Consider the following 24,895-nt stretch of genomic DNA (forward strand, 5'->3'; position numbering starts at 1 on the left):
TCTTGCCTTTGCCAGGGTGGAGAAAGGGACCCAGGGTAGGGAGACTTGAGGGCAGAACTGGGGCAAATTTGTGAAGGAGTCAAAGTACGTTTAAAGTACTTCCACCCTTCCTTTTTAAACACTTATGATAATATATTTTTTTAACCTGTTATATCCAAAATATTTTTTTACTATGTAATCAACATAAAAAATTATTAGGGAGCATAGTGGGTTTAATGGTGGCTTCCCAAAAGATATGTCCACATCCTAACCCCTGAAGCCCATCTGTAAATATGACCTTATATGGACAAAGGGTCTTTGCAGATGTGTTTAAGGATATTGAGACGAGATCATCCTGGATTATCCCGTGTGCTAGACACAGAGAAGAAGCCCAGATGGAGACAGAGGCAGAGATTGGAGGGATGCAGCCACAAGCCAAGGAGCCCTTGGAGCCTTCTGAGGAGCACAGCCTTGCTGACACCTTGGTTTTGGACTTCTGGCTCCAGAACTGTGAGAGAATAAATTTTTGCTGTTGTAAGTCACCAAGTTTATGGTAATTTGATACAGCAGCCCTAGGAAACTAATACATGGAGGTATTTTACATTCTGTTATTTTTTCATCTGAAGTCTTTGACTCTGGTGCATATTTTGTATTTCCAGCATAACTCCATTCACAGTAGCCAGATTTCATGCCAGTTTATTTGGGAAGTGATTCCAGGCAGTTGGCGTGAGGGAAGGGGTAGAGTAACTGGGAAGGGGGCCAAGATACATTATCGAGCTGGCCACCACTCACCGCCCTTCCTTTTACAGCTCACGTTTATATTCTGTGTCCATGATGGCCAGTGCCTTCCAGCACAAGCTGGCTCCCAGAACTCCCACTCACTCTGAATTCCCTTCCAGGGCAGCAACTATTTCATCCACATGGAAACTCAAAACTACTCATCTCATCTCATCTCGGTACTGGTGATCAAAGCTAAGCAGAGTGACCAGTATACTGAGAACTTTCTCTAGTGATATTCCTATGCTGATCCTTCCAATCAGTAAGGAATCCATGTCCACACCTCCCCTTAATTCTTTCCCTCCTTTTGGGTTTCACTTCATTATCAGACCCAGAGACCCAGGAATTTACCTGGCATACAGGTCACTTTACTTCTCTAAATCAAAGTATCCTCATTTGTAAAATGGTGACAATGCTATTTATTTTACAGTGTTATAAGGATTAAATGTGTTAATATATGGGAACATGCTGTACAATATGAGCTGACATTATTATTACTCCAATCACCATCCCTTCCCTCCACACACCCTCACCAAAGGGTGGGACAATCCATCACGTCTCTGGAATCTGTCACCAGCAGCAAAGGAGCCAAAGACAGGCAGTATGACATGTATCTGAAACAATATTGGAATTTTTCCAAAGGAACTTTACCATGGAGCAAAGTAAAACACAACAAAACACAGAACCATAGAAGCAGCTGAGTGTGTAGAATATCTGCAATGATTTTAATATAGGAAGACTGACAGCAGACTGGCTTGGCTGGAGAGTGGCTTGTACAGTGGCACATGGGCTGTCCTTTCCCTCTGCCTCAGTCTTACCTGCCTCCCCTTCCCATCCACCACCTCATTTGTCCTTGGCTGATGGCCCAAGATAAGTCCAGTTCTCCAAAATCCCATGACTTGGTTGAGGGCCTCTCCGCTATCAGTCACCTTAGCAGAGGTTGGTGTCCCAGCCGGTTCATTCCTCACTTCCTCCCCTGCTTCCCCTAGACTGTGGCAAACCCCTTAGAAGCCCCATGGAACAGCCCAAGGGAGACTCAAGAGGTCCTGCTCCGCCTAGGATCTTTTTTTGGGTGGATGGGGAAAATAAAATTTTATTTTCTTAGCCATAGAATTTCATATTCCCTCACTTGTTTTGTTGAGAAAATACTTTTATAAAAGGCCCTTGGAGAGGAGAGTAAACCCCCAAGGGACATGATTGGGAACTAATAGGTGTTTGTCTGACTGTTTTCCACTGAATGTAGTAGAAGGAGCTTACTGCCATATTTTTATTTTGCTGAGTGGGATATGCAAGCTGATCACCAGAACTGACTTCTTCTGGAATTTTAGAAGCTATGTGGGAGGAAAGAGAGAGAAGGGAAAGTGAAGTGGTGACCCAGAAAAGAAAATTTTGAGGGAAAATTATAGATGTTTTCAAAAAGACTTATATGAAGATTTCAGCAAGTGGTATGAAATGAAAACTTTATCATCCTGTGACACCTTCATTAAAATTGGCATCACATACTGATGTTTGTGACTTAGATCTAGTCTTTTTTCAGATGAGACAGTTTGCTAATTATAACCTTAAAGTATGATCAGGGCTAGAATTAAGGCTACCTGTATCAGCCCTACATCATCCAGTTAGCTGGATTTCAATGGATTAGGATAGGAGGGCATTCCCTCTGGAAGTTTTCTGAGGGTTTGCCTCTCAGTGGAGTGGGTACAGATAGCGATTCTGCCACAACTTGCATCCAGCTTGCTTGAGAGCCAAGTGCACCTTTGACCTGTTAAGGAATAACTTGGCTGTGGAAAAAAAAAATCACTCATGAAATGAGTCAGCTGACCTCTCCATGAAATCTTCATTCTGATTCTTTGTAACTGGGTTTTCTCCAAAAACCAGGGATTGGGAAGATGGGTGATGGGGCTTTGAATGAGGAGGGCTCTTTTCTGAAAGCCCTGGTTTGTTTCACCCCCTTCCCTAGGATGGGGTAGAGAAGGCAGAACTGATTTTCTTGTTTAGATTGGATCATAGGGAAATTCACTGTAGCCCCAAGCATAAATCTTTGGCCAATGTGAAGACTCTGTTGATCTGATTAGGTGCCTGGCATTCAGAATCATTTAGTGCCTGTTATCCAAAGTGAATGAAAATGTGCTGAACTTCAGTTGCTTCATAGAACAAATAAAATTATTATTTGCTAGGCTAATGCATCACAAGGAACAAGGAACCCCTTGGGGAGCCTAGAGACCTGTGACTTGGCATGCTGAGCCTGTAGACTCATTCGAATGCTGAACCCATAACAACAGATAACAAATGGGCCAGAATCCAGAAAAGGGCAAGCACACCCTTCCCCAAATTCCTCCTCTGCTCTTGTGTTTACCACATCTGGAACACACCAGTTCTGATGATGTTTTTCTAGGATTGGCTTGAAAGGCAATTACCTTACAACATTTGACTTTAAGTAGCCAAACAATTCCGTCTAGAATATATGAAAAGGTAGGGGAAGCTTCATGCAGCCCCACCTTCCCAACCCTAATTTCCTTCCTCTCTATTTAGTTAATAGGTCTCAAGAGGTTATTTAAGACGGTATGTTCAGAAGCTCTCGAATTTATCCATTGTGTTTGAAACTTTTTTCTTTCCTGACCCATAATATCTCCACTCCATCCAAAAAGCAACAATTAAAATGTCCCTGAAGATTTTCTTTGAAATAGAAGGAGGAACATGGTGAGGGCAAGTGTGGGGTGGAGAGGGGCAGATGGACTTGAAATTTAAGTGAAGGCACATGTGGCCGATGCAGACTCCCAGAGAGGTGGGGTGGAATACACCTGACAGAATCCAGTCTCCCCTGTTCAGTGCCATCAAGAGGCATGAAGGCCTGTCGTGAAGCACCTAAGAACCACACCTATTGGGACATCCTTGATGGGGCTTATTACAATTGAGTATTGATGTTGATTTTATAGAGTCATTCTTTGGAGAAGGAACATAGACAAACGAACCCAAGGTTATAAATGGGTTTGAACTTTGAACACGTGGTTGCTGAACATGGCACTCATCCTTCTCAAAGATACCTGGGCAAGGACACCACGTGCCATTTCAACAGTATGGATTTCATAAACATAGATAGCTTACCTGTCATTTGGACGCATGTTGAATAAATAGGCTGTAAGGACACCCAAATGGTCAAATGTAGTTGGACTTTTGCTGCCTTCTTTAATAAATCCAATATCTGAGGACATTTTCGACTACTTTCTCCCTTGTGTGCCCTGGCACTCTTGCTGTTCTTGAACATATCCAGGAGGTTCCCACCTCAGGGCCTTTATACATGCCTTTCCCTTTATCCATAAGACTTCCTCCAAGAGAGCTATATAATTTTCTCTGTCACCATCTTAGGTCTTTGTTCAAATGCCACCTTTGCAGTAAATTCCATCCCCCTGACTCCCTGAGACCTCCATTCCCTCTGCTTTATCGTTTTTCTTATTTATTTGTTTATTATCTCTCTGCCACTGAATGTAAGCTTCCTGAGGGCAAGGATTTTTGTCTTTTCTGTTCACTGCTATATCCTCATCACCTATACTGGCATCTGGCATATAGTAGGCACTAAATAAGTATTTGTGCAACAACTGGATAAATGAATGCATGATCCCCTGAAGCCAGTTGAGAACAATCACACTTCTTCATACTGTCAGAACACTTTGAGGAGGTTATCATCTGGGGCCTGTAATGTGCTTTGTTATTTCCATAACCACCCCAGACAATGCTTTTTAAAAATATTTATTTTCCAGATGAAAGTAAGAGAAATACCAGAAAGTCATTTTGACCATTTCTCACTCACTAAATGATTGAACACTTGCTCTCTGATAGATTCTGCGCTGGGTACAAGGGATTCAAAAATTAATTAAGACATAATTGTTGATTTCAAGAAGCTTCTAATGGGAAAAGAGAAACAAATAAGGAGAAAGTAAAACCAAATAATATGTAAGTGCTAGAGTAACAAATGTAACAAAGAGCCCCAACAATTGTGTGGCTTAAAGAAAAAATAAATTTATCTCACATAACAGGTAGGGTAGGTAAGTAGATGCCTTCCTCTACATGTTCATCAAGAAATCCAGGTTCCTTTCATATTGCTTCTTTGCCATCCTAGGCCATTGTCCTTGTCCATGGGGTTGTGATGGTTAGGTTCATGTGTCAACTTGGCCATGGGATGGTACCCAGCTGTCTGGTCAAGGAAGCACTGGCCTAACCATTGCTGCGAAGATGTTTGTGGCTGGTTAATAAACCAACTGGCTGGTTTATTAAATCATCAGTCAATTGGCTGCAGCTGTGACTGATGATGTCAGTGAAGGGAGTGTCTTCCTTTTAAGTGAAACAGATAGAGGACCTTCGCTTCTTCTTCGGCTGACCAGCGAAGCATTTCCTGAGGAGTTCGTCGAAGTTGCCAGTTCATTTCCTGAGGAGATCGTCGAACACGTTTGTCGAAGTTGCTAGTTCGTTTCCTGAGTTCTTCGAAGTTGCCAGTTCATTTCCTGAGGAGTTCATCAAACATCTTCACTGGAGTTGCCAGTTTGCTGCCTGCCCTACGGAATTTGGACTCGTGTATACCCACAGTTGTGTGAGACACTTTTATAAATCTTATATTTATAGATATCTCTCATTGATTCTGTTTCCCTAGAGAACGCTGACTAATACAGTGGTTGAGGTGGACAAGATTATTGCTCAAAAACTGTTACTTCCTTCCCAAACTTCTATGAAAGCTATATTCTCCCCCTTCTCTTGAATTTGGACCCCACCATTTGAATTGCTTTGGTCAGGGTTGGGGTATTAGCAGGTATGGCTCAGGCAGATCTTGAACTGTGTTTGCATGGTTAGGCTTGCCCTCTTGTTCTTTGCCATCACAATGAGAAGAATTTCCCCTAGGTAGCTGTTGTCCCTTCAGACTGTTTTCCAGTTTGCTAAGGCTGCCATAATGGATTGACTTTTATAAAAGGGGATTTATTAGGTTACAGATTTACAATTCTAAAGCAATGAAAGTGTCCAAACCAAGGCATCAACATGAGGATAATGTCACTGAAGAAAGCCCAGTGGCGTCCAGAACACCTCTGCCAGCTGCAAAGGCATGTGGCTGGCATCTGCTGGTCCTTTGCTCCTGAATTCTGGTTTCAAAATTGCTTTCTCCAAAATGTCTCTGGGCTTCTGTCTCTCTTAGCTTCTCCTCTCAGCTCCTGTGCATCCTTCCTTGTTCTCCCAGGGCGTTTCTCTCTAAGTGTCTGAAGGTCCTCTCTTAGCTTCTCCAGGGCAAACTCGGAGTTTCATCTCTCAGCTGAGCATCTCCAGACATCTTTCTGTCTGCATCTCCAAACATCTGGCATCTGTGTTGGCCCCTGAGCTCTCTTAAGGACTCTAGGAAACTAATCAAGACCCACCTTGAATAGACAGGGTTACACCTTCATGGACATAATCTAATCAAAAGGTCTCACCCACTATTAGATGGGTCACATCTCCATGGAAACAACCTAATCAAAATATCCCATGCATAATAACTGTGCCCCCAAAAGACTGCATTAAAGAACATAGTCTTTCCTGGGGTACATAACAGTTTCAAACCAGCACAGCCTGGGACCCAAAATGAATACTTCTGGAGGAGAGCATAGCTCATTCCCAGCAAGGAGTCGGGGATGTCCAGGCCCACAACTTAGAGTCACTGAGCCAAGCCTCTGAGAGAATGATGATTATTGTTTTAAGCCACTGAATTTGGAGTGGTTTGTTACACAGCAATAGCTTACTGATACAGCGGTTAAAGCTGAGCTGTAGTACATCCATATTCTGGCTTATAAAGAAGGGAAAGAGCAGAGAGGAGCAAGGTATTAAGGCCTGGAAGAGGCACAGATCACATCTGCTCACATTCTCCATGTGATCATACCTAGCTGTAAGTTAGGAAATGTAGTTTCTGGTTCAGTGGCCGTATGTCCAGCTACAACTCTATTCCTATGGAAGAAATGCAGAATTAATTTTAGGGTACAGCTAGCAGTCTCTGCCTCATGCAAAGAAAGAAAGAAATGCCTTACTCTGGGGAAGGGAAAGGGACTGTCAGAAGAGATTCCTCAGAAAAACAAAAATAGTTGAGCTGAGGCTTGAGGGGACAAGAGAGAATTTACCAGATGGAAAAGGCAAGCAAAAGCATTCCAAGCAGAAGGAACAGTGCATACAAAAGGGAAAGCTGTATAGGGAACCATGGTTTAATAAGGGGGTGGCAACGACATTGGCCTGGCTAGACTGTCAGAGACACCGCTGGAAGGAGGGCATAGGCAGGCATAGGCATAGCGTGGCTATGATATTTGGGTAGCTGAGAGAGCATGTGGTTTGTTTGATTTTACTTTCTATCCTGATAAGCAATTTATGATTCTTGCACTGTTACAGGCAAAAAAAGAGAACTGAGGTATATGTTGTATAATTTGCAGGGCTGATTGTCTGCACCTTTTCAGTTCTGATTATTTCCCCTAGGGAATTGGGAGAAGAGCATGTGCTCCCACCTGCTGTCCCATGACCTTGACAGGGTCCTTCAAGGAACCACGGTGTACCTTTTCTAAACCTCTGCATTCCAAGTTCAAATTTCCTATCTCCCCTTTTCCAGATGCTATCTGGGACCCACATATATTTTTTCTCCTCACCAGTTCCTGACTTCCCTTGAGAAACTAAATGAAGCTGAAAGATCATTTCTGAATCAACAAATTGGGTTTGTGCTTTAAATACCTTAATTCTTGAACAGCAGAAACGTTATAATGCAGCCTGTTACATGGGATTTGTTGTCTGGGAATTATGTCCCCACAGCTGGATGGACTAACCCTTTAGTCCATTATATGGACATTAGTCCCATCTCCCGATCAGTCCATTATAACAGCCTTCCACTGTTTTGGACTCACTTTCTTCTTACTCCCTCTCCCAGGCCTGGCTAACAGAAACAGGAGCCCATATTTTATATTGCTTCCTGATTTGTATTCCTTTAAACTGCTCCCCAGGGGAGAGAGCTTCATAGGGAAATGAAATTTATGTGGTGTCACAGAACCCAGCCCCAGATGCTGTAACACTGAAAGAATTCTACAAGGCAGGTGCTACTATGTGTCGACTTCACTTAGGGTCTGATAAATCACAGATGTCTTAACATCTGCATCAGGCAGCATGAAGCTCAGATACAATCTTCACTCAGGATTACTAAACACATCTTCTCAACACTCACATGAAACTGCCAAACTTCAGTACACTAAGCAAGCCAAATTAAGAACTATGAAAACAAAAACTCCTTTTAAGCACACTATTTTCTATATAAAAGTTCACTCCCAGTGTGAATTTTTTGGACATTTCCCCCATGACATAATGTTCCTGCAGCTACACCAGGAAGGGAAGGTGGAGAAACATCCCTGCTGTCAGCATGTTCTGTTTTGGAAGAAACTCTTGGAATCCAGCTGTCAGACAACGTTATTGGTTGGCTCTGTCTGATACTCAGGGCAGCAACTGAGGAGCTGGAACAAAGTGTGTCAGTTTCTGGGCTGATGGAGTTGCACTGGGGACTCTAGATCCTCTGTGTCCTGGAGAGGTCCTTGCTGCCTGCCAAGCCTGGCTGGGGAGGAGGGAGGCAGCCCAAGGTGGTTCTCTGCCCAGAACTGACCATGATCTGTACCAGCTCTGACTGCTGATTGGCACCGAGGGCTGTTAATGAATAGGCTGACATGGCGAGAGAGATTTACCCAGTAGGGATAATGATGGAGACTGGCTGGACCAATCAGTGTCTTCTCCCAGGACAGAACTATAAGACTTTGCCAGGGAGTAAGGACCTGGTAAAGCAAACAAATCTGAAGACAGAATGAGTGGCTGAATCTCAATTCTGCTGGAATTCCCATGACTGAGCTGACAACAAACCACCCAATCACCAAAATGTGTTGTATTTGGGTCCAGGGATCCAACCGCAAAAAGAACAGCAAATGCTTGCATAGTACTGGCTGTGCCTGGCACCATTCGGAGCATTCTATAGATACTACCTTATTTGATTCTCACAATTCTGTGAGGCAGGTGCTATTGTCATTTTCTCCTTGCAAGGAAGAGACTGAGACGCAGACAGCATAGGGCATTTGCCTAAGATCACACAGCTCGTAACTGGCTGGGCGAGGACTGGAACCCAGGCTGTCTATTCCAGAACCCATCCTTTTAACCACTCCACAGTGCTGCCAGTCAATCCCTAGAGGCTCTCCATTTCACAACCAATTTTTTTTTCTTATTGCAAAGGTACTACATCTTTAACAGCTTGCTTTGATTGCAAGCAAAGAGACCAGTCTACTAACTTGAGCAAAAGAGAATTTATTGGAAGGGAATGAAGAGGCTCCAAAAATGTAAGGAAATGCCAAAGATCCAGGCTGAGACAGCACAGAAGCCAGAGTGCCTCTGGGGCTCTTGGTATGAAGACTGCATAGAGAGCTCCTTCAGGCACTGCCGCCCTGGGGTGCAAGAGCCCCAACACTCTTCTGATCTTGCAAATCCCAGAGATAGAGTCCCACTGGCCTACCTTGAGTCCCACACCCACCCTTTCACTGGGGAGAACAGGGCACCCAATCTACAGTTCCTCTAAGACCACACACAGTCAGGGAGCAGAGGTTCCCCAAAAGGAAATCAGGGAGAAATTCCCCTTGATGCTGAGTAGACAAAATAAAACGTGTCCATCTCAGGATTCACTGCAGTGAAGAAACTTAAAATTAAAGAGATGAAGATCCTTTGAAGTGCCACCACCCAGAGAAATTGTTTTGTAACGTTTTTTACAAAAATGGTTGTCACTCATGCCCCCCCACCCCCCATCAGCTCTAGGACCTCACAAATGCTGGTCTCTCCTGAGTCTTCCGTTCTTTACTGCCTTGCACTCAGTGGTACCCCAAAGATCCGTGGTGAAGAGGTGCTTGTTATTGTTTTTGTTTTAGTTTCCAATCTATCCCAGACTAAACTTTTATAAAATATAGTAAAATTAATTGCCAGGGAAAATAAAATTTTAAAAACAGGCACATGAAGTACATCTCCAAATTTTTAATTATCTGGTGTTACAGATATACAGTTACCTTGCCCAATTGTTATAAAAGTTCCTAAATGCTTACTCTCAATTTCTGTACTTACCTCAGAGCACACAGGTCACCAACTTGGCAGACACATTGAGTAGCACTATTCTACATAACTCTGGCCTTTCTTTCTGTCTCAACTCCTCTGGGAAACCTTCCTGACAACCCTCCTCCAAACCATGCCTGGGCTGGGTGATCTCATAGAATCCTGTGTCCCCCTACTAGAGCACCAATGAAGGTGTATTTGAAATGAATCTGTATTATTGGGCCAGCAGGGCCCTTAGTTACCTCTAAGTGCAGGCTGGAGCATCAACCCCTTGCACAAGTTCTGAGCTCCAAAGTCAGTAGAATCATCACAATCACTTCTGCAAACCGATTGGTCAAAGGAGATAAGTCTGGGTAGATATATATATATATATATATATATATATATATATATATATATAAAATGCCACATTTCTTGATGTTTAAGATGCCATGACATGTAAAATATATCACTAGTTCAGCAATGTGAAAATAATGATTGTAAGACACATTCAAATTTCAGCGATAGTAAAATGTGAGCATATATGTGCCTTAGAACTGATGAAATGTGGTTGTTAGAAAGCTCAATTGTCTGTCTTTTGAGTAATTAAAATCTCTGTTGTTTTGTGGGGAGTAGAGTTTTTAGAAAGGAAGATTTACTACACATAGTAAATCATATTTACATTTCTCATTGTGAGGTATTTTTGCATATAGAGGTTACTTGTGGCTCCTTGTAATCTTTTGCAGTTACGGCCCCTAATCTCTTCTCCATCTTTCCAAATTATGCATGCACTTGGTATTCTTATTTCCTCTTTATTGTCTTATCCTCAAATAAGTAAAACGCCGAGTGGTTGAGGAAGGTAACTAAGCTACTGCAGCGAGTGATTCAGTGGGGAATGGAATTTCTGTTCTCCTTACCCCCAGGTAACATGGCCTAGAGCTATGCTGGGAAGTGCACCCTAAGACAATCCAGGAAATTCCATTAACTAGGCATGTCTGATCCTGACTCTATTTTTTTCATCTTCATATTGATAACTGAAAAGTAAGGGCTGACCACGCCATCCATATTGTCTGGTCTGGGAACCAGTTTCTTTGAAAAGCTCATAAACAGATTTTTGAAGATGGTTGTCAGTGTTCTGGGTCTAAACAAAAGCCACCACGGCAGACTCCAATGATATATGAACATGGACCTGTGCTAATTTGAATGTGAAATTGTCCAGAAATCCCTTGTGGCCAAATTTTTGTGTATTTTTTGCTCATCTATGACAGCTGATCTTATAGCCTTGGGCACCTATTGGGCATCACTGGGTAGTAATTAGAGTATCTTTATGTACATTTAAATATCTTTGAACTAGAATGATTTGGGATTTATCCAACTTGATCCCAAATCAAGTTTGGCCACAGCTTTGGTCATAGTAGGGACATCAATACATGAATAGTTCATATTAATGTTTAAGAAGACACTGGACAAAGGACCGTAGTAATGCTACAACTCCTGGGTAGGCTAGTGGTGCCAGAAACAATGATAGGAGTGGCTCAGGAGCTTAGAACATTTGGAAAAATGGCTGGCCCAGAAAATGTGTCAATTTCTCAGTACTAGAAAAAAACATGTTCCCATAGCAACACTGTTAAAGAGATCATTGGAGTCCCAGTCCTTCTCTCAAACACCTGTGTAGCCTACCATGCCACCACCCTCTTATCCTGATAACACAAACCTGCGTTCTGGCTGCTGGGACCCAGGGACCAAGAGGAGGAAGAAAGAGAAAGAAGGCATTTGCCACAGACTTTCCTTTATTCATGTCTTTCACTTCTGGGGTCCCCCTCACAGGGAGCAATTCTCTCAAGCTCCTTTAGCAGGACCTCACCCTGGCTTGCTCAATTTCCCAAAGAGCTCTGAACATTTCAATTTCTTCTCTCCTTTTTGCCCAGACAGACCTCTCATTCCCACTTGGTAGCCAGAAAGCAATCTAATTGAATTGATTGGCACCACTTGTGTTTGACCTTCCCCTGTTTATTCTCCATGTCTACGTTTTAAAAAATCTTCTCCATACCATGTCCAGTGGGTGGACTTCAGGTGCTGAAACAGAGAGAAGTGAAAAATATGCAGTGTGTGTTATTTAAACACCTACCCACAAACACAACCTATAAATAAATATAACTATATATATATTTGCATGGTCTATCCATTATAATTCTTGGGTGTTAAAACAGAAACAAACTAACTTAAGCAGAAAAAGCATTTACTTGATGGCTGTGGAGTAGCCCACAGAATCAAAAGGAAAGCTGAAGAACAAGATTTAGAAAGGGCAGAATCATGACACTTGAGTGGAAGCAGGAAGGCATGCTCTTAGTAGCAGAACCGACAAATGTATCTTACCAGGAAGAATCAACTTCAGCAGTCATTTTGTCACTTTGTTCAAGGTTCAGATTCCCGGGAGAAAGCATCTGAATAGTCTAGGTTGGGTTATTGTCTTAATTTGCTGGGGCTGTCTTAACAAAGGACCACAAACTGGATGGCTTAAAACAACAGACATTTATTGTCTCTGTTCTGGAGGCTAGGAGTCTGAAATCAAGGGCTGTGCTTCTTCTGAAGTCTTTAGGGTTCTATGGCAACGCTAGCAATCTGTGGCGTAACTCAATGTCCTTGAGCCTCCCTGTTCCAGGGACTGCATTCTCCTCTTGCCTTCATTCCCCATCCCCTTCCTCTGAAGAACCAGGAAGGAGACGTGGATGGCAAAGCCATCTTCTCTCTCTCTCTCCTACTGACTGGATCCAAATTTCCTCTCCTTATAGGACACTCATTATATTGGATTAGGAAACACTCTAATCCAGTTTGACCTTATTTTAACCAATGGCCTCTTCAAAGACCCTGTTTCCAAATAGGACCACATTTATGGAACTGGCATTAGGACTTGAACATATATTTGGAGGAAACAATTTAATTCATAACAGTCATAGACCTTCTCCTTGACTTGAGGGTGGCAGGGCAACTTGATGGATGTCCTGACCAAGGTGAGGAAGTTGTTCCCCAGGTAAAACCAAGGAACTGTTGTGGAAGAGCGGATGGACACTGTTTAGAAGCTCCATTGCCGGCTGAGGGCCCCACCCTCCTGCTTTGATGCCTGGAGTGTGTCGTTGGGCTTATGCCCCTACTCTCTCTCTCTTTCACAGCTTCTGTCCTTTCTTATTTTAGAATGCACAGTTTTCTGAAAGTTCCAAATACATTCACAGTAGTTCCCTTCCTAGCAGCAGCTCTGGTCAGTGCCTGGTCAGCCCCTCCTGCCCTCAGTCTTTGCATGTGCAGGCCATTTGAGGGTCTAAAACAGGTTCCTGTGAGCTCAGTGGAATGGGCTAGGGTGGTGTCCAGGTGTACAGCTTTTCATTTTGGTCTTCCAGAAAGTGTCCTGGTTAAAATGAGACAGCCCAAATTAAGTTTGGTGACATTCCCATGAGCCCATAAAATGGTAGAATCCGTAATTAGTGACTGTAGAGCATCTGGCCTTTTAGAATGTGGAGAAATCCCTTTAGCTTAAGGTAGTCTTCCTGGCAGGTGACCCTCAGACTTACTTAAGCAAAGTATAATTAAAGCCCATTGGAAGGAACAGTGGCACAGATTAATATTTAACCTGTTGAAAGGGGTAACTTGGTGTTTGGTGTTTGGTAAAAGATCTGCAGCACAGGTTGACCTAGTTTCTGCCTCAGCAACTCTCCTTGAGCCTCCCTGTTCCGGGGACTGCATTCTCCTCTTGCCTTCATTCCCCATCCCCTCCCTCTGAAGAACCAGGAAGGAGACGTGGAAGGCAAAGCCTCAAGCTGTGACTTGCCAACCAAAGGCGTAGTTGAATTTAAGGTTAAATTTACTCAGCCAGAGCCAATCCAGGTTGCTTTCTGGAAGATTTTGTGAGGTGGTATTCACCCCAGGACTATATTAAAGAGGAGGTGATTGATGAAAAGGGCAATGCCGTTCTAAAAGAACTTAGTGCCCAAATGAAGATTCCAAGCAATACGTGGGTAGAGACCTAGGAAACAGCTAAGCCAATTCCTGCTAGAAGCAGAGGAGACTCTGAGGACACACGGGAAGCAGAAAAGGTACTACACTACTTGGCAATCCAGAAACCTGCAGACCTTGCTCAGTACCTGTTACCTTGTGTAATTCATGCAGCTGTACTCAAGGTAAAGGAAGAAGAAAGTCTGGAAAACATTTCTTCAGTAAAGAAGATTATAAAGCAGATAATATCCCATCCCAGTAAAGTTTTGCACTTTCCCAATCCAGAAGACATGAAATTGGAAGAAATCATCCATCAAATTACTAATGTGGAAGCTACAATTGCTAGAGCCCGATCACTAAAAGCCAAGTTTGGAACTGAGAAATGTGAACTAGAGGAGGAAAAGGAAGATCTAGAAAGGTTTGTGAGTTGCCTTGTGGAGCAGCCTGAAGTGTTAGTCATTGGTGCAGGGAGAGGACATGCTGGCAGGATTATTCACAGGTTGTTTGTGAGTGCTCAGAGGGCTGCAGCCATGGCTCCCCAGAGGGGGAACTGAAGAGAACGGATCCCCAGAAGAAAGAAGGTAGAATTCAGCATCTGACTTCCCACTCCCCGCTGGCTGGGGACTCATTTTGCGAAGAACTGTGCCCCACCCTCTCCTGTACTCCACAGCCCTGCCCTAGAGGATGTATAGTGTTCTCACCAAAGAGGACGTTAGACTTGCAGTGGCTTTTCATTAGATGCCTCCTTCTAATTCTTGTTGTGTTACCTCATTTGTGGCTCCAGAGACAGTGCTGAGTCCTTCTGTGGGAGGGAGGTTTTGTGGTCAGAACCTGAGAGGCCCTGGAGAGGGTCCTGTCCGGTTTAATGATCCAGAATCATATCAGCGTCTGAAAGATTTTCCGGTGTCAGATTTGGGCTCTTTGTATCTTGGTGGGGCAGAGGGAATGGGCTTGAGCTAGTAAAAGATTTCAGCTCCAAAGGGATGGCCCTTGTATAGGTGGGTGGGTGGAAGGGGGGACAAGGAAGGCAAGAAAAAATGGTACTCACTTTACTCCCTCCAGTGGGATGGTGTTCATTTATTCTTTTCTTTCACTATCCTCTAGGCTATTACCTTGGATAGTCTGTGTAAACACTTGATGGTTATACTTATTATTATCAAATTTGCAAAACAGAAGTTCTCAACTCAGATTTCTGGATATTTAGTGGTAGCTTCTATTTTCAGAATCTTTGTTTAAAAATTACTAAATGACATTCTGTTTATTCAATCACATGGTGGTCATCTTTATTGTATTAATTAACTTATGATGAGCATTTTGAATATTCTAGGGGAAAACCTAGAATTTCATATAGCTTGTGTTTTTCCATGTAACTGTGACCTAAGTGTATTCCCTCTGATAAAACTATATATTAAATGTCACTGCAAATTTAAAAAAAATTACTCAGCCAGGAAATACTGTAATGAAGACTAGCTCTTTAAATCTTAAAGCTCCACCCTGAACCAGCAGAACTGAGCTCTCCCAACAGGCTTTGTCCTGAGGGTGAGTAATCCTTTTCTGCTCTACACCCAGAAGCCTCAGACATGGCTCCTTCCTTCCAAACTCAAATAAGAGCATAAAAGGATTCTGGATTGAACTTTCATGGGGTGCCCAGATGGCTTCCAGAGCAAGAGCTTGCTGTGTAGACCCCAAATCCTTGATGGCAAAAAAAGGAATATCTGAATATCTGTAGCAGAAAGGAAATTTTCAATCTAGGGAGGCAGGTTAGTGTAGGAGTTAAGACCAGGCTCCATAGTCAAATGTCCTGGGTCAAATCCTGGTTCACCATTTTCCTGTGACCTTTGGAAATGACTTAACTCTGTAAGTCTTGAGTAAATTGCAGTAATAGTAGCTACCTCATGGGATTCTGGAGAGGACTAAACAAAATAGCTCATGTAAAGTGCTTAGTACATACTAAGTGCTTGAATATCTGCTATCATTCATTTGCTTATTCATTCAAATAATAAGCCAAATGCACAAAATGTACCAAATAAAGGTATTTTCTAGAAGTGCTTCTAATGTGCAGAGAGAGAGCTCCTTCCGTGGGAAATTTCAGGAAGGCTCCACGCTGACATTTAAGTGGGGTCTTAAAGGAAGCTTAGGACGTTTTCACGCAGAGAAAAGAGGAAAAGTCATCCCCAAAAGAAGGAATATCATGAGCAGAAGCACAGCAATGAGGAAAGCCCAGTGTGTTTAGGAAACCACAGGAAATCTGGCTGGGGTGCCAGAGTGCAGGTGGGCCAGGTGTGCAGTGAGATTAGAAAGCCAGGGTCCAGGATGTCATGCAACAGGTCAAGGCATTTAGATTTTATTTTGCGTGATCAGATTTTCTTGTGCTGCTCATGGTTCCTTATATCTGAAACTATGTTAAGAAAGAGTTTGTGAAGAAAATATCTGAAAAATGTTGAGTGTTTCAGTATATTATAATGATTTTTTGGTAATGATTCATAAAGATTTATCCCCAAATAACCAAGAAGCTGTAATCCTTACCAACCACCTCCCACACATGAATTTATGGCTTAAATTTGCTCTTCCCTTATTGTTTCTTCTTATACTTATTTCTTTTCCCCTCTCTTCCTCCTTCCCTTCCTTCCCAGTGATGTTAACTAGAAGTGGTTTTTTTTTTTTTTTTGCCCATTCCAATCTCTTTATTAGTTAGAGTTATTGGTTGCAAGTTACAGAAACCAACTAGCATAATTTTAAAAAGAAAACAGACTTTATTGACTTATAGAACTGGGAACTGCAAAGTCTAGTGGTTGATCTAGTTGCAGGGTCAGTTAGATTCAGGGAGGTCAGACACAGATCTCATGGATCAGTTGTTTTCCCAGAGGGACCGACTACTCTATCTGGGCAGGCCTAGGTCACATACCACTCCTGTGGTCAGGAGGACTGGATCTGTTACCACAAGAGAGGAGTATATGAAGTTTGCAGACCGAAAGAAAAAATGTGACCACAGTCCACCACACGAAAGAATTGGTGAAATGAGAAGTGTAGCAGTCCCTTCTTTAACATTCTTTGATCCACAAACAAGGATGCTTCCAGGCTATAGAAATATATTTTCTTGAATCATTTTCTTGCTATGAATTCAGATACTGTAAAGAAAAAAGAAGTCTTCTCAGGATAATTAGTTGAAAAGATTATACTCATCATCTGGGTGTTATCAAAATCCTGTGCTTAGTCAAGGCAGCAGCACCTTTTCATTTGCAGTCGGTACTCCTAAACTCTTGGGATTTCTTGAATTTATATCTGGATTTTGAGGTCACTCTGGATTCCTGGTGCTGGTCAATTTTTATTCTACCCACTGGGCATTCAGCTTCACTCTGGAATTCTTTTCAAACTCAAAGGAAGGGGCCCTAGTATTGGCACACTCTTTGACCTATAAATATGTTATACTTTGTCCAGCCCTTAACTACATTATATGCATGCACACATGCACACACACTCACATTCACACATGCAGTCCTTCACACTCACAATCTCATGACACTCTTACACATACACTCACCCACACTCACCCACGTTCACTCATACTCATGACACACTCACACTCATGTGCACACACCCATATTCACAACCCTCTCCCACACTCACACAATGCTCACACACACTCACACACTCTTCCTGACATACACTCACACAAATTCAAATTCACCTGTACTCATACACACACACGCACACACGCACGGTGGTGTACTAAAACAGGCTTGTGTCTGCTCCTGAGAGCCAATTGTTTCATTTTCAGGAAATTTGCAAGCTGACAGGCAAAGCTGTTACTAAAAAGTATATAAACTTAATTAAAAACTTAATTAAAAATTATATTAAAAACAGAAATAAATACTCAAAATTCATCTTCCTAATTGTTTACATCTATGGTGTTCATATGGTGAGTAGACTATATAAGGGGGTGTTACTACGTATCTCTTCCCAATTCTATGTTCAGTAAAGTCACACTGGTAGCTTGAAATGGGCTGTGGTGATAGTACTCAAAAATTGGCAAATGCTACAAATCAAGACTTTATTACAGAGTTGGTTGTTAAACATTTAGCAGCACACCATGCACACACCCATCTATGTAGACTTCCTCCATATTCGTTTTTATATATAAAATAATATTTGCCATTTTGACAGTTTCTTTAAGCATGCAATTCAGTAGTATTAATTACATTTACAATGTTGTGTTCGCATCACTACCATCTATTACCAAAACTTTTTCATCACCCAAAGTAGAAACTTGGTACTCATTGAGCAATAACTCCCCATATTTTCTTTTAGCCCCTCCTAACCTCTCATCTACTTTCTGTCTCTATGAATTTGCTTAGTCTAGAGATTTTATATAAGGGGAATCATACAATATTTGTCCTTTTGGGTCTGGCTTATTTCACTTAATATAATGTTTTCAAGGCTCACCCATGTTGTAGGATGTATCAATACTTAATTCCTTTTTGTGACTGAATAGTATTCTATTCTATGTATATACCACATTTTGTTTATCCATTCACCTGTCAATGGACTCTTGCGTTGTTTCCACCTTTTGGCCATTTTGAATAATGCTGCTATGAACATTGGCATACAAATATCCGTTTGAGTCCCTGCTTTCAGTTCTTTTGGGTATATATCTAGGAGTGAAAGTACTGGGTCATATGGTAATTATATGTTTAACTTTTTGAGAAACTGCCAAATTGTTTTCTACAGAGGCTGTGCCATTTTACATTCTGATCAGCAATGCATGAGGGTTCTAATTTCTCTATATTCTTGCAACACTTGTTATTTTCCATTTTAAAAAAATAATAGTCTTCCTACTTGATGTAAAATGATATCTTATTGTGATTTTGATTTGCTTTTCTCTAATGACTAATGATATCAAGCATCTTTTCATGTGCTTATTGGCCATTTGTATATCTTCTTTGGAGAAATGTCTATTCAAGTCCTTTGCCCATTTTTCACTGGGTTGTTTGTCTTTTTATTGTTGAGTTGTAGGAGTTCTTTATATATTCTAGATATTAACGTCACATTTTAAAATACTGTGTCACCACCTTTACTATACGCCACAACACAACATATCAAGGATAACCTTGTCACGCATCAGAGTATTATGGTATAGACATCATTTACAATTAGTTTCTTACCAAGATATTTATCTGCCTGCCTATTGAGGTAAATGGATAAACATTACTAGACTTCTGAACACTTTGATTTCTCCCTGAACTCCCTTTAAGGAGATCCTTATTGTGAGGGAGCTCACCCAAATAAGAAGCTGATACCTACTTTCTTGGGGGTGACATTTTCCCCTATAATAATATCACATTTAAGAAAACTACTGGCACAGAACCAGAAGTCTTGCCAATTTCCCAAGTGCTTGAAAGAGTAATTGCTCAGTAGCCAAGGATAAATTTACAATGGAGACTCTCCTTTGGTCTTTCTCTCTAACAGAAATGTATTTATGAATTCAAGGCCTTCAGTGTAATATTATTTCATTACTTGATACAATTAAGCCAGGTGTAAGGTCAATATCAAAATAGAACCAAATCCTGAATAAATACTATTTTTAGACTGACGTAATTTCTTGCTTTTTGCAAGCTGCAATTGAACATATATATCTAACAGACCAGTCATACATGGGGGCCAGCCAATGCTTTAGAGTTTTAATCTACTTAATGGGATAAAGGCCAGACTTAATTAACTGTCTTTGAACTTGGATCTCTAAGTGCAATAAGCAAATGACTTTGAATTAAATCCATCCAGGGAATATAATGAAAACATTTATCAAGGTAGTTATTTTGAAGGAGTAACTCTCCTTCCAGTTAAACTTAAAATGGCTTGGAACTTTGGCTGAATGCCTGCAAACTACGTATCAGCTTTAGCGTGTTCTTAGTAATGGCTTTCATGAAGAGAGTGATGGAAAGATGAATTCCCCTCATCTCAATCTTTCCTGAGCCCCAGGATTTCCATTTTATTCTTTGATTTCCATATTGCCCTATGAATTTGCTGGAAAAAAGCTGGATGTCTGAAAGCAGCAAATTCCTTGCATCAGCAAAGTTCAGGCATTTTAACTCTGACACACTGAAGATTTTCTTACAGGCAGCATTAAGGACAGATAAAGACTTTGCGTTGAGAAAATGATCTGTTCCTGTAAGAATAAAGTGCTTGGCTCCTGAAATTATGAGGGAATCTCACGGCCAGTGGAGCAGAATTCCAGTAAGGCGCTCACTAGCATGACAACCTGCTGCCTCAGATCCTATCTAGAGCCACTACTCTGAGATCCTGGTTCCAGTTCAATACAGAATTCCCCATGTGAGTGACAGCTGGCCTTAGTCACTTCTCACTGCTACTTTGCCTGAGAAGACTGTTGTCTCAGTTGCTGCCTGTGCAAACAGAGCCTTGTATTCAGGCCTAATGCTATTTCTTCTTGCCTGTTGACATCTACCTGCTCTCCAATAAAATAAACTAGGTAGACAGGACTCCTCATTATGTCTTCAGAGAGATATGCACAGCTCTGGGCAGTGATAGGAAGACTAGAGGAAGGCAGTAAGGAGAAGAGGACTGGGTAGCCAGGGCCCTTTGTAAAGACAAAGCATAGGGTGTCATGTGAAAGGGAAAAAAATTCCCTTTAGCTGCTCTGATGCCTGGTGCCTTCTCTCTAATGTCCCTGAAGTTCCCTTTAACCTAAAATGTTGACCTTGAGGGCTATTTCTTTGCTTCTTAGAATTAGAAAATGGAGGAGAAAATGATGGCCAGGAGATCTTTCCCCACTTCCACCTCTTTTTAAACACACACACAACTGCACACGTATACACTATCCTATACTTGTGTGTAAGTCAATCCTGATGTTAGAGCTTGTCTCTGATCATGTTTTGCAATTTTTTAACTTTTTATTTTGAAATACTTTCATACTTATCTCAGCTACAAAAATAATACAAACCCCGTATAGAGAACTTCAACTATCCCTATCTCCTCAGATAACCAGATACATCAATTTTAACATTTTGCCACATTTGTCCTATCATTCCAACTATTTATCAATCCATCTATCTACCAATCCATCTATCTCTCTGTCAGTTCATTTTCTCAAACTTGAATGTAGGTTTTATACGTCATGCTCCTTGAACACTTAATACTGCCAGGTACATTTCTTAAGAACAAAAATTTTCAAATATGTAACTGCCTTAAGTGCAGTTATCAAGTTCGTGAAATTTAACATTGATATAAAGCTTACAGTCTTTATTCCAGTTTTTTCATATGTCCCAATATTGTCGTTTTAGCCTTTTCTCTTCCATTGTTAGATCCTGTCCAGGATCACATCTTGCATTTAATTGTCATTGATCTTGAGTTGCTTTGTCTTTTTTTTAAAAACTTTCCATCTCAACCACTCCCAAGCATAACCATTCAATATTGTGGTACCCTCACCACCTTCCATTACTAAAACTTTCCCATCTCCCCAAACAGAAACTCTACACCTATTTTGCATTAACTCCCCATTCCCCCTGTCTCCTCCCCTTGGCAACCTGTACTCTAATTTGTCTCTATGCACTCACCTATTCTCTGACATTTCCTTTGTAGGTTCTTTGGGTCTTTACTTTAACGTTGTAAATCCATAACAATATTGTTTGCTTAGATACCAATTTAACTTCAGTAGTATACACAAAATATATTTCTATACCCTTCTGTAGTTCTGTCACAAATTGCATAGTTATACATTATGAGTCCCAAACCACTAATTCATCCTTAGATTTTATGCATTTGTCTTTTAGATCCTGTAGGAAGTAAAAAGTGGAATTACAAACCAAAAACATGATAGTAGTGGCATTTATATTAACTCATGTCATTACCCTTACCAGAGATCTTTATTTCTTCATGTGGCTTTGATCTATTGTCTAGTGTTCTTGCCTTTCAACCTGCAGAACTCTCTTTAGAAACTCCTGTAGGGCTGATCTACTGATGACAAACTCCCTCAGCCTTTGTTTATCTAGGAATGTCAATCTCTCATTTTTGAAAGACAGTTTTGCTGGATACAGAATGCTGGCAATTTTTTTGCTTTCAGCACTTTTAATATGTTATCCCATTGCCTTCTTGCCTCCAGAGTTTCCAATGAGAAACAGGTACTTAATCTTATTGAGGCTCTTTGTATGTGACATGTTCCTTCTCTTTTGAGGCTTTCAGAATTCTCTCTTTATCTTTGGCATTCAACTGATCAATTATTATATGTTGTGGTGTGGGCCTGTTTGGAGTTTGTTGAGCATCTTGGATGTAATATTCATGTCATTAAATTTGGGAAGTTTTCAGCCAGTATTGCTTTTGAATATTCTCTCTGCCCCTTTCTCTCTTCACCTTCTGGGATTTCCACAATGCCTGGATGAGTACTTTTGAGCATATTCCACTGGCTCCTCAGGCTCTGTTCACTTTTCTTCATTCTTTCTTCTTTCTGCTCCCAGATTGGATGATTTCATCATCTTATCTTCAGGAATTTTTAATTTCTGTTACTGTGTTCTTCAGATCTGTTTGGTTCCTTTATATAATTTCCATCTCTCTATTGACATTCTCTTATTTATTTATCATTGTCTTGATTTCCTTTAGTTCTTTGTCCATGTTTTTCTTGAGCTCTTTGAGAATATTTAGAACCACTTTTTAAAAGACTTTGCCTGGTCCTCCTCCTTGATGGTTTCTGATGCTTTAACTTTCTCCTTTGCTTGGGCCCTCACTTCCTATTTCTTTGTGTGCTTTGCAATCTTTTGTTGAGACCTGAACGTTTTGGATATTTGAATGTGTTATTGCTGGGATTTAGACTCTGAGTTGTCTATTCCTTTAGCTTCTTTCCAGTTTGTGTTATGACAAAATTTTTTGCAGATTGACCTGTGCAAAGGCTCTCCTTCAGGGCTTATCCATACAAGCGAATTTAGAGAATAGCTCCAGGCCAAAGCTTAGGGGTCTTTCTGATCCTTTGTGTACATGAGTCTTGCATTGAGCATGCACAGAATTCCTGCCCTCAGAATTCCCCCATTTACATAGATAGGAACATCCCTTCTTACCTAGGACACATTTTACTCAAGGTCTGGGGCACTGCAGCGTATATCCTATAGCCAACAATCCCTTGCCCTAGGCAGCTGTGACTTGACTGCTTTCCCACAGTGTTCTGCAGGAGAACTCTGTGAGCCACCTTCTAAATGCAGGGCGAGTTCTGATAACAGCAAGCCTGCAACAAGTATCCTGGTTCAGATCCTCCTGCTGCCTCCAGAGTTTTACTCCCAGTATGTGCACGAGGATTGCTCTGCTGAACCAGGATCAGGGATCTGCACTGGGAGCATGGGCTGGTGAGGGAGGAGGGGAGGCACCTGCCAGGCTGCCATGAGATCCTACCACTTAAAAAAGATTTTTTTTAATCAGAGAAGTTGTGAGTTTACAGAAAAATCATGCATAAAATACAGGATTTCCATATATCACCCTATTATCAACACCTTGCATTGATGTGATACATTTGTTACTATTAACAAAAGCACATTTTTATAATTGAGCTATTAACTTTAGTCCATGGTTTAACTTAGGGTTCACTGTGTTGTGCTGTTCCACAGAGTTTTTAAAAAATTGTTATTCTTTAACCATATATACAATTTATCATTTCTGCTACCACTTTTTTTTTTGTATTCAAAGGGTTTTTTATTTTCTGAAAAAATATAAAATTTCATATCTTGCACTACAAAACATGTACACAAACCAAATGCACATAGAGCTTCAAATGGGAAAAAAAAAATATAGAAATGCTAATCCTTCTTTGAATCCAAGGCAGGAACTTGAGATTTCTTGATGCCTATCATAGACTAAGATATGTTAGGCAACTGCTTCTGATATGCCTGAAATCCAAAAAAAAAATGTGATAAACATATTAACAAATGATTGGGTCTAAGTATTATTCTCAGACTACTCTGAATGTAATGTACACACTTTTAAATAATTAATTGTAAACTATGATAGTCTAAAAATTCACAAATATGTTGACCACTGAAATTTCTACTGTTGATATAATAGAATAAACATGACAAATAGAATAAACATGACCTTCATTAACATTTAGAAGAAATAACATAATCAGACTTTTTTTTTTTTTTTAAGAATCGGTGCCTCCTTTAAAGCATTAACTACGTGGTCATTCTGAACAAAAACATTCATTTATGTGTAAAAAGATTTCTTAAATGAACAAGAAATGAAAAGAACGTTATCTATTACTCCTTTGATACATTACTATGTAATTAACAGCATAATAGAGAAAAATATTCAATGTAATCAGCTGTTCTACAGAGTCAAAAAATGATTTTGCTTATTATAGCTATTAATTTCAAATAAAGCAAGTATTTTAATTCCATTTATTCATCATCACCATCATCATCTTATTGTACCTACTTATTATTTACTTTCAGTTTAAATATCTGGCAGGACATAATCAAAGACAGTTTACTATCATACTTAGCTTTCTTTTTTCTTATTTTAAGAAAGAACAAATGAGGAAAGGACTTAATTCTACTACGCAACACCATACATCTAGTAAATTTCCAACACATGACTCAAATAGCATTTGCCATTCAATGTACCATTACAGCCAAAATGTCTTCCAAATGTAAATAGTTCTGCTTGTGCTTCCAAGAGCCCACTTTAAAAGGGAGAAAGGATAGTGCTAAAATTTGTTTGTTTTTGAACATAGATGCAAACATGTAAGTGGTCAACTGGCATTAATTTTTCAGTTGAAATAGAGCTGATAAACTGTCTCTTCACCAATGTGCACTGGTTGAGGCTCTTTGATAAAGTGAGTAGAGAATGATCTGTGTTGTCTACTCCAAGTCTGGCCTAGTTTAGATAGTACATTGGCATATCATTTTTACAGCACTCCTACAACTTTAGAACACTGACTCAAAATACAAGAAAAATAAAGACGATGCACATAAACCTTTTAAAAAGTGAGAAAATTAAAATCTTTACATTTTTGCATACAATTAACACAATTAATACTTTCATTGGCCAAGAAGAACAACTGATTATGTCA

The 24,895-nt window shown here is 40.7% G+C and overlaps 1 pseudogene; it reads left to right on the forward strand.

The window, feature by feature from the left end:
• The window catches only part of LOC119543748, a 41,003-nt pseudogene extending 26,432 nt beyond the window's left edge, over positions 1-14,571 (forward strand).
• Positions 14,572-24,895: the final 10,324 nt, after the last annotated feature.

Source organism: Choloepus didactylus, chromosome 9, assembly GCF_015220235.1.
Source record: "Choloepus didactylus isolate mChoDid1 chromosome 9, mChoDid1.pri, whole genome shotgun sequence".
Classification (NCBI taxonomy): Eukaryota; Metazoa; Chordata; class Mammalia; order Pilosa; family Megalonychidae; genus Choloepus; species Choloepus didactylus.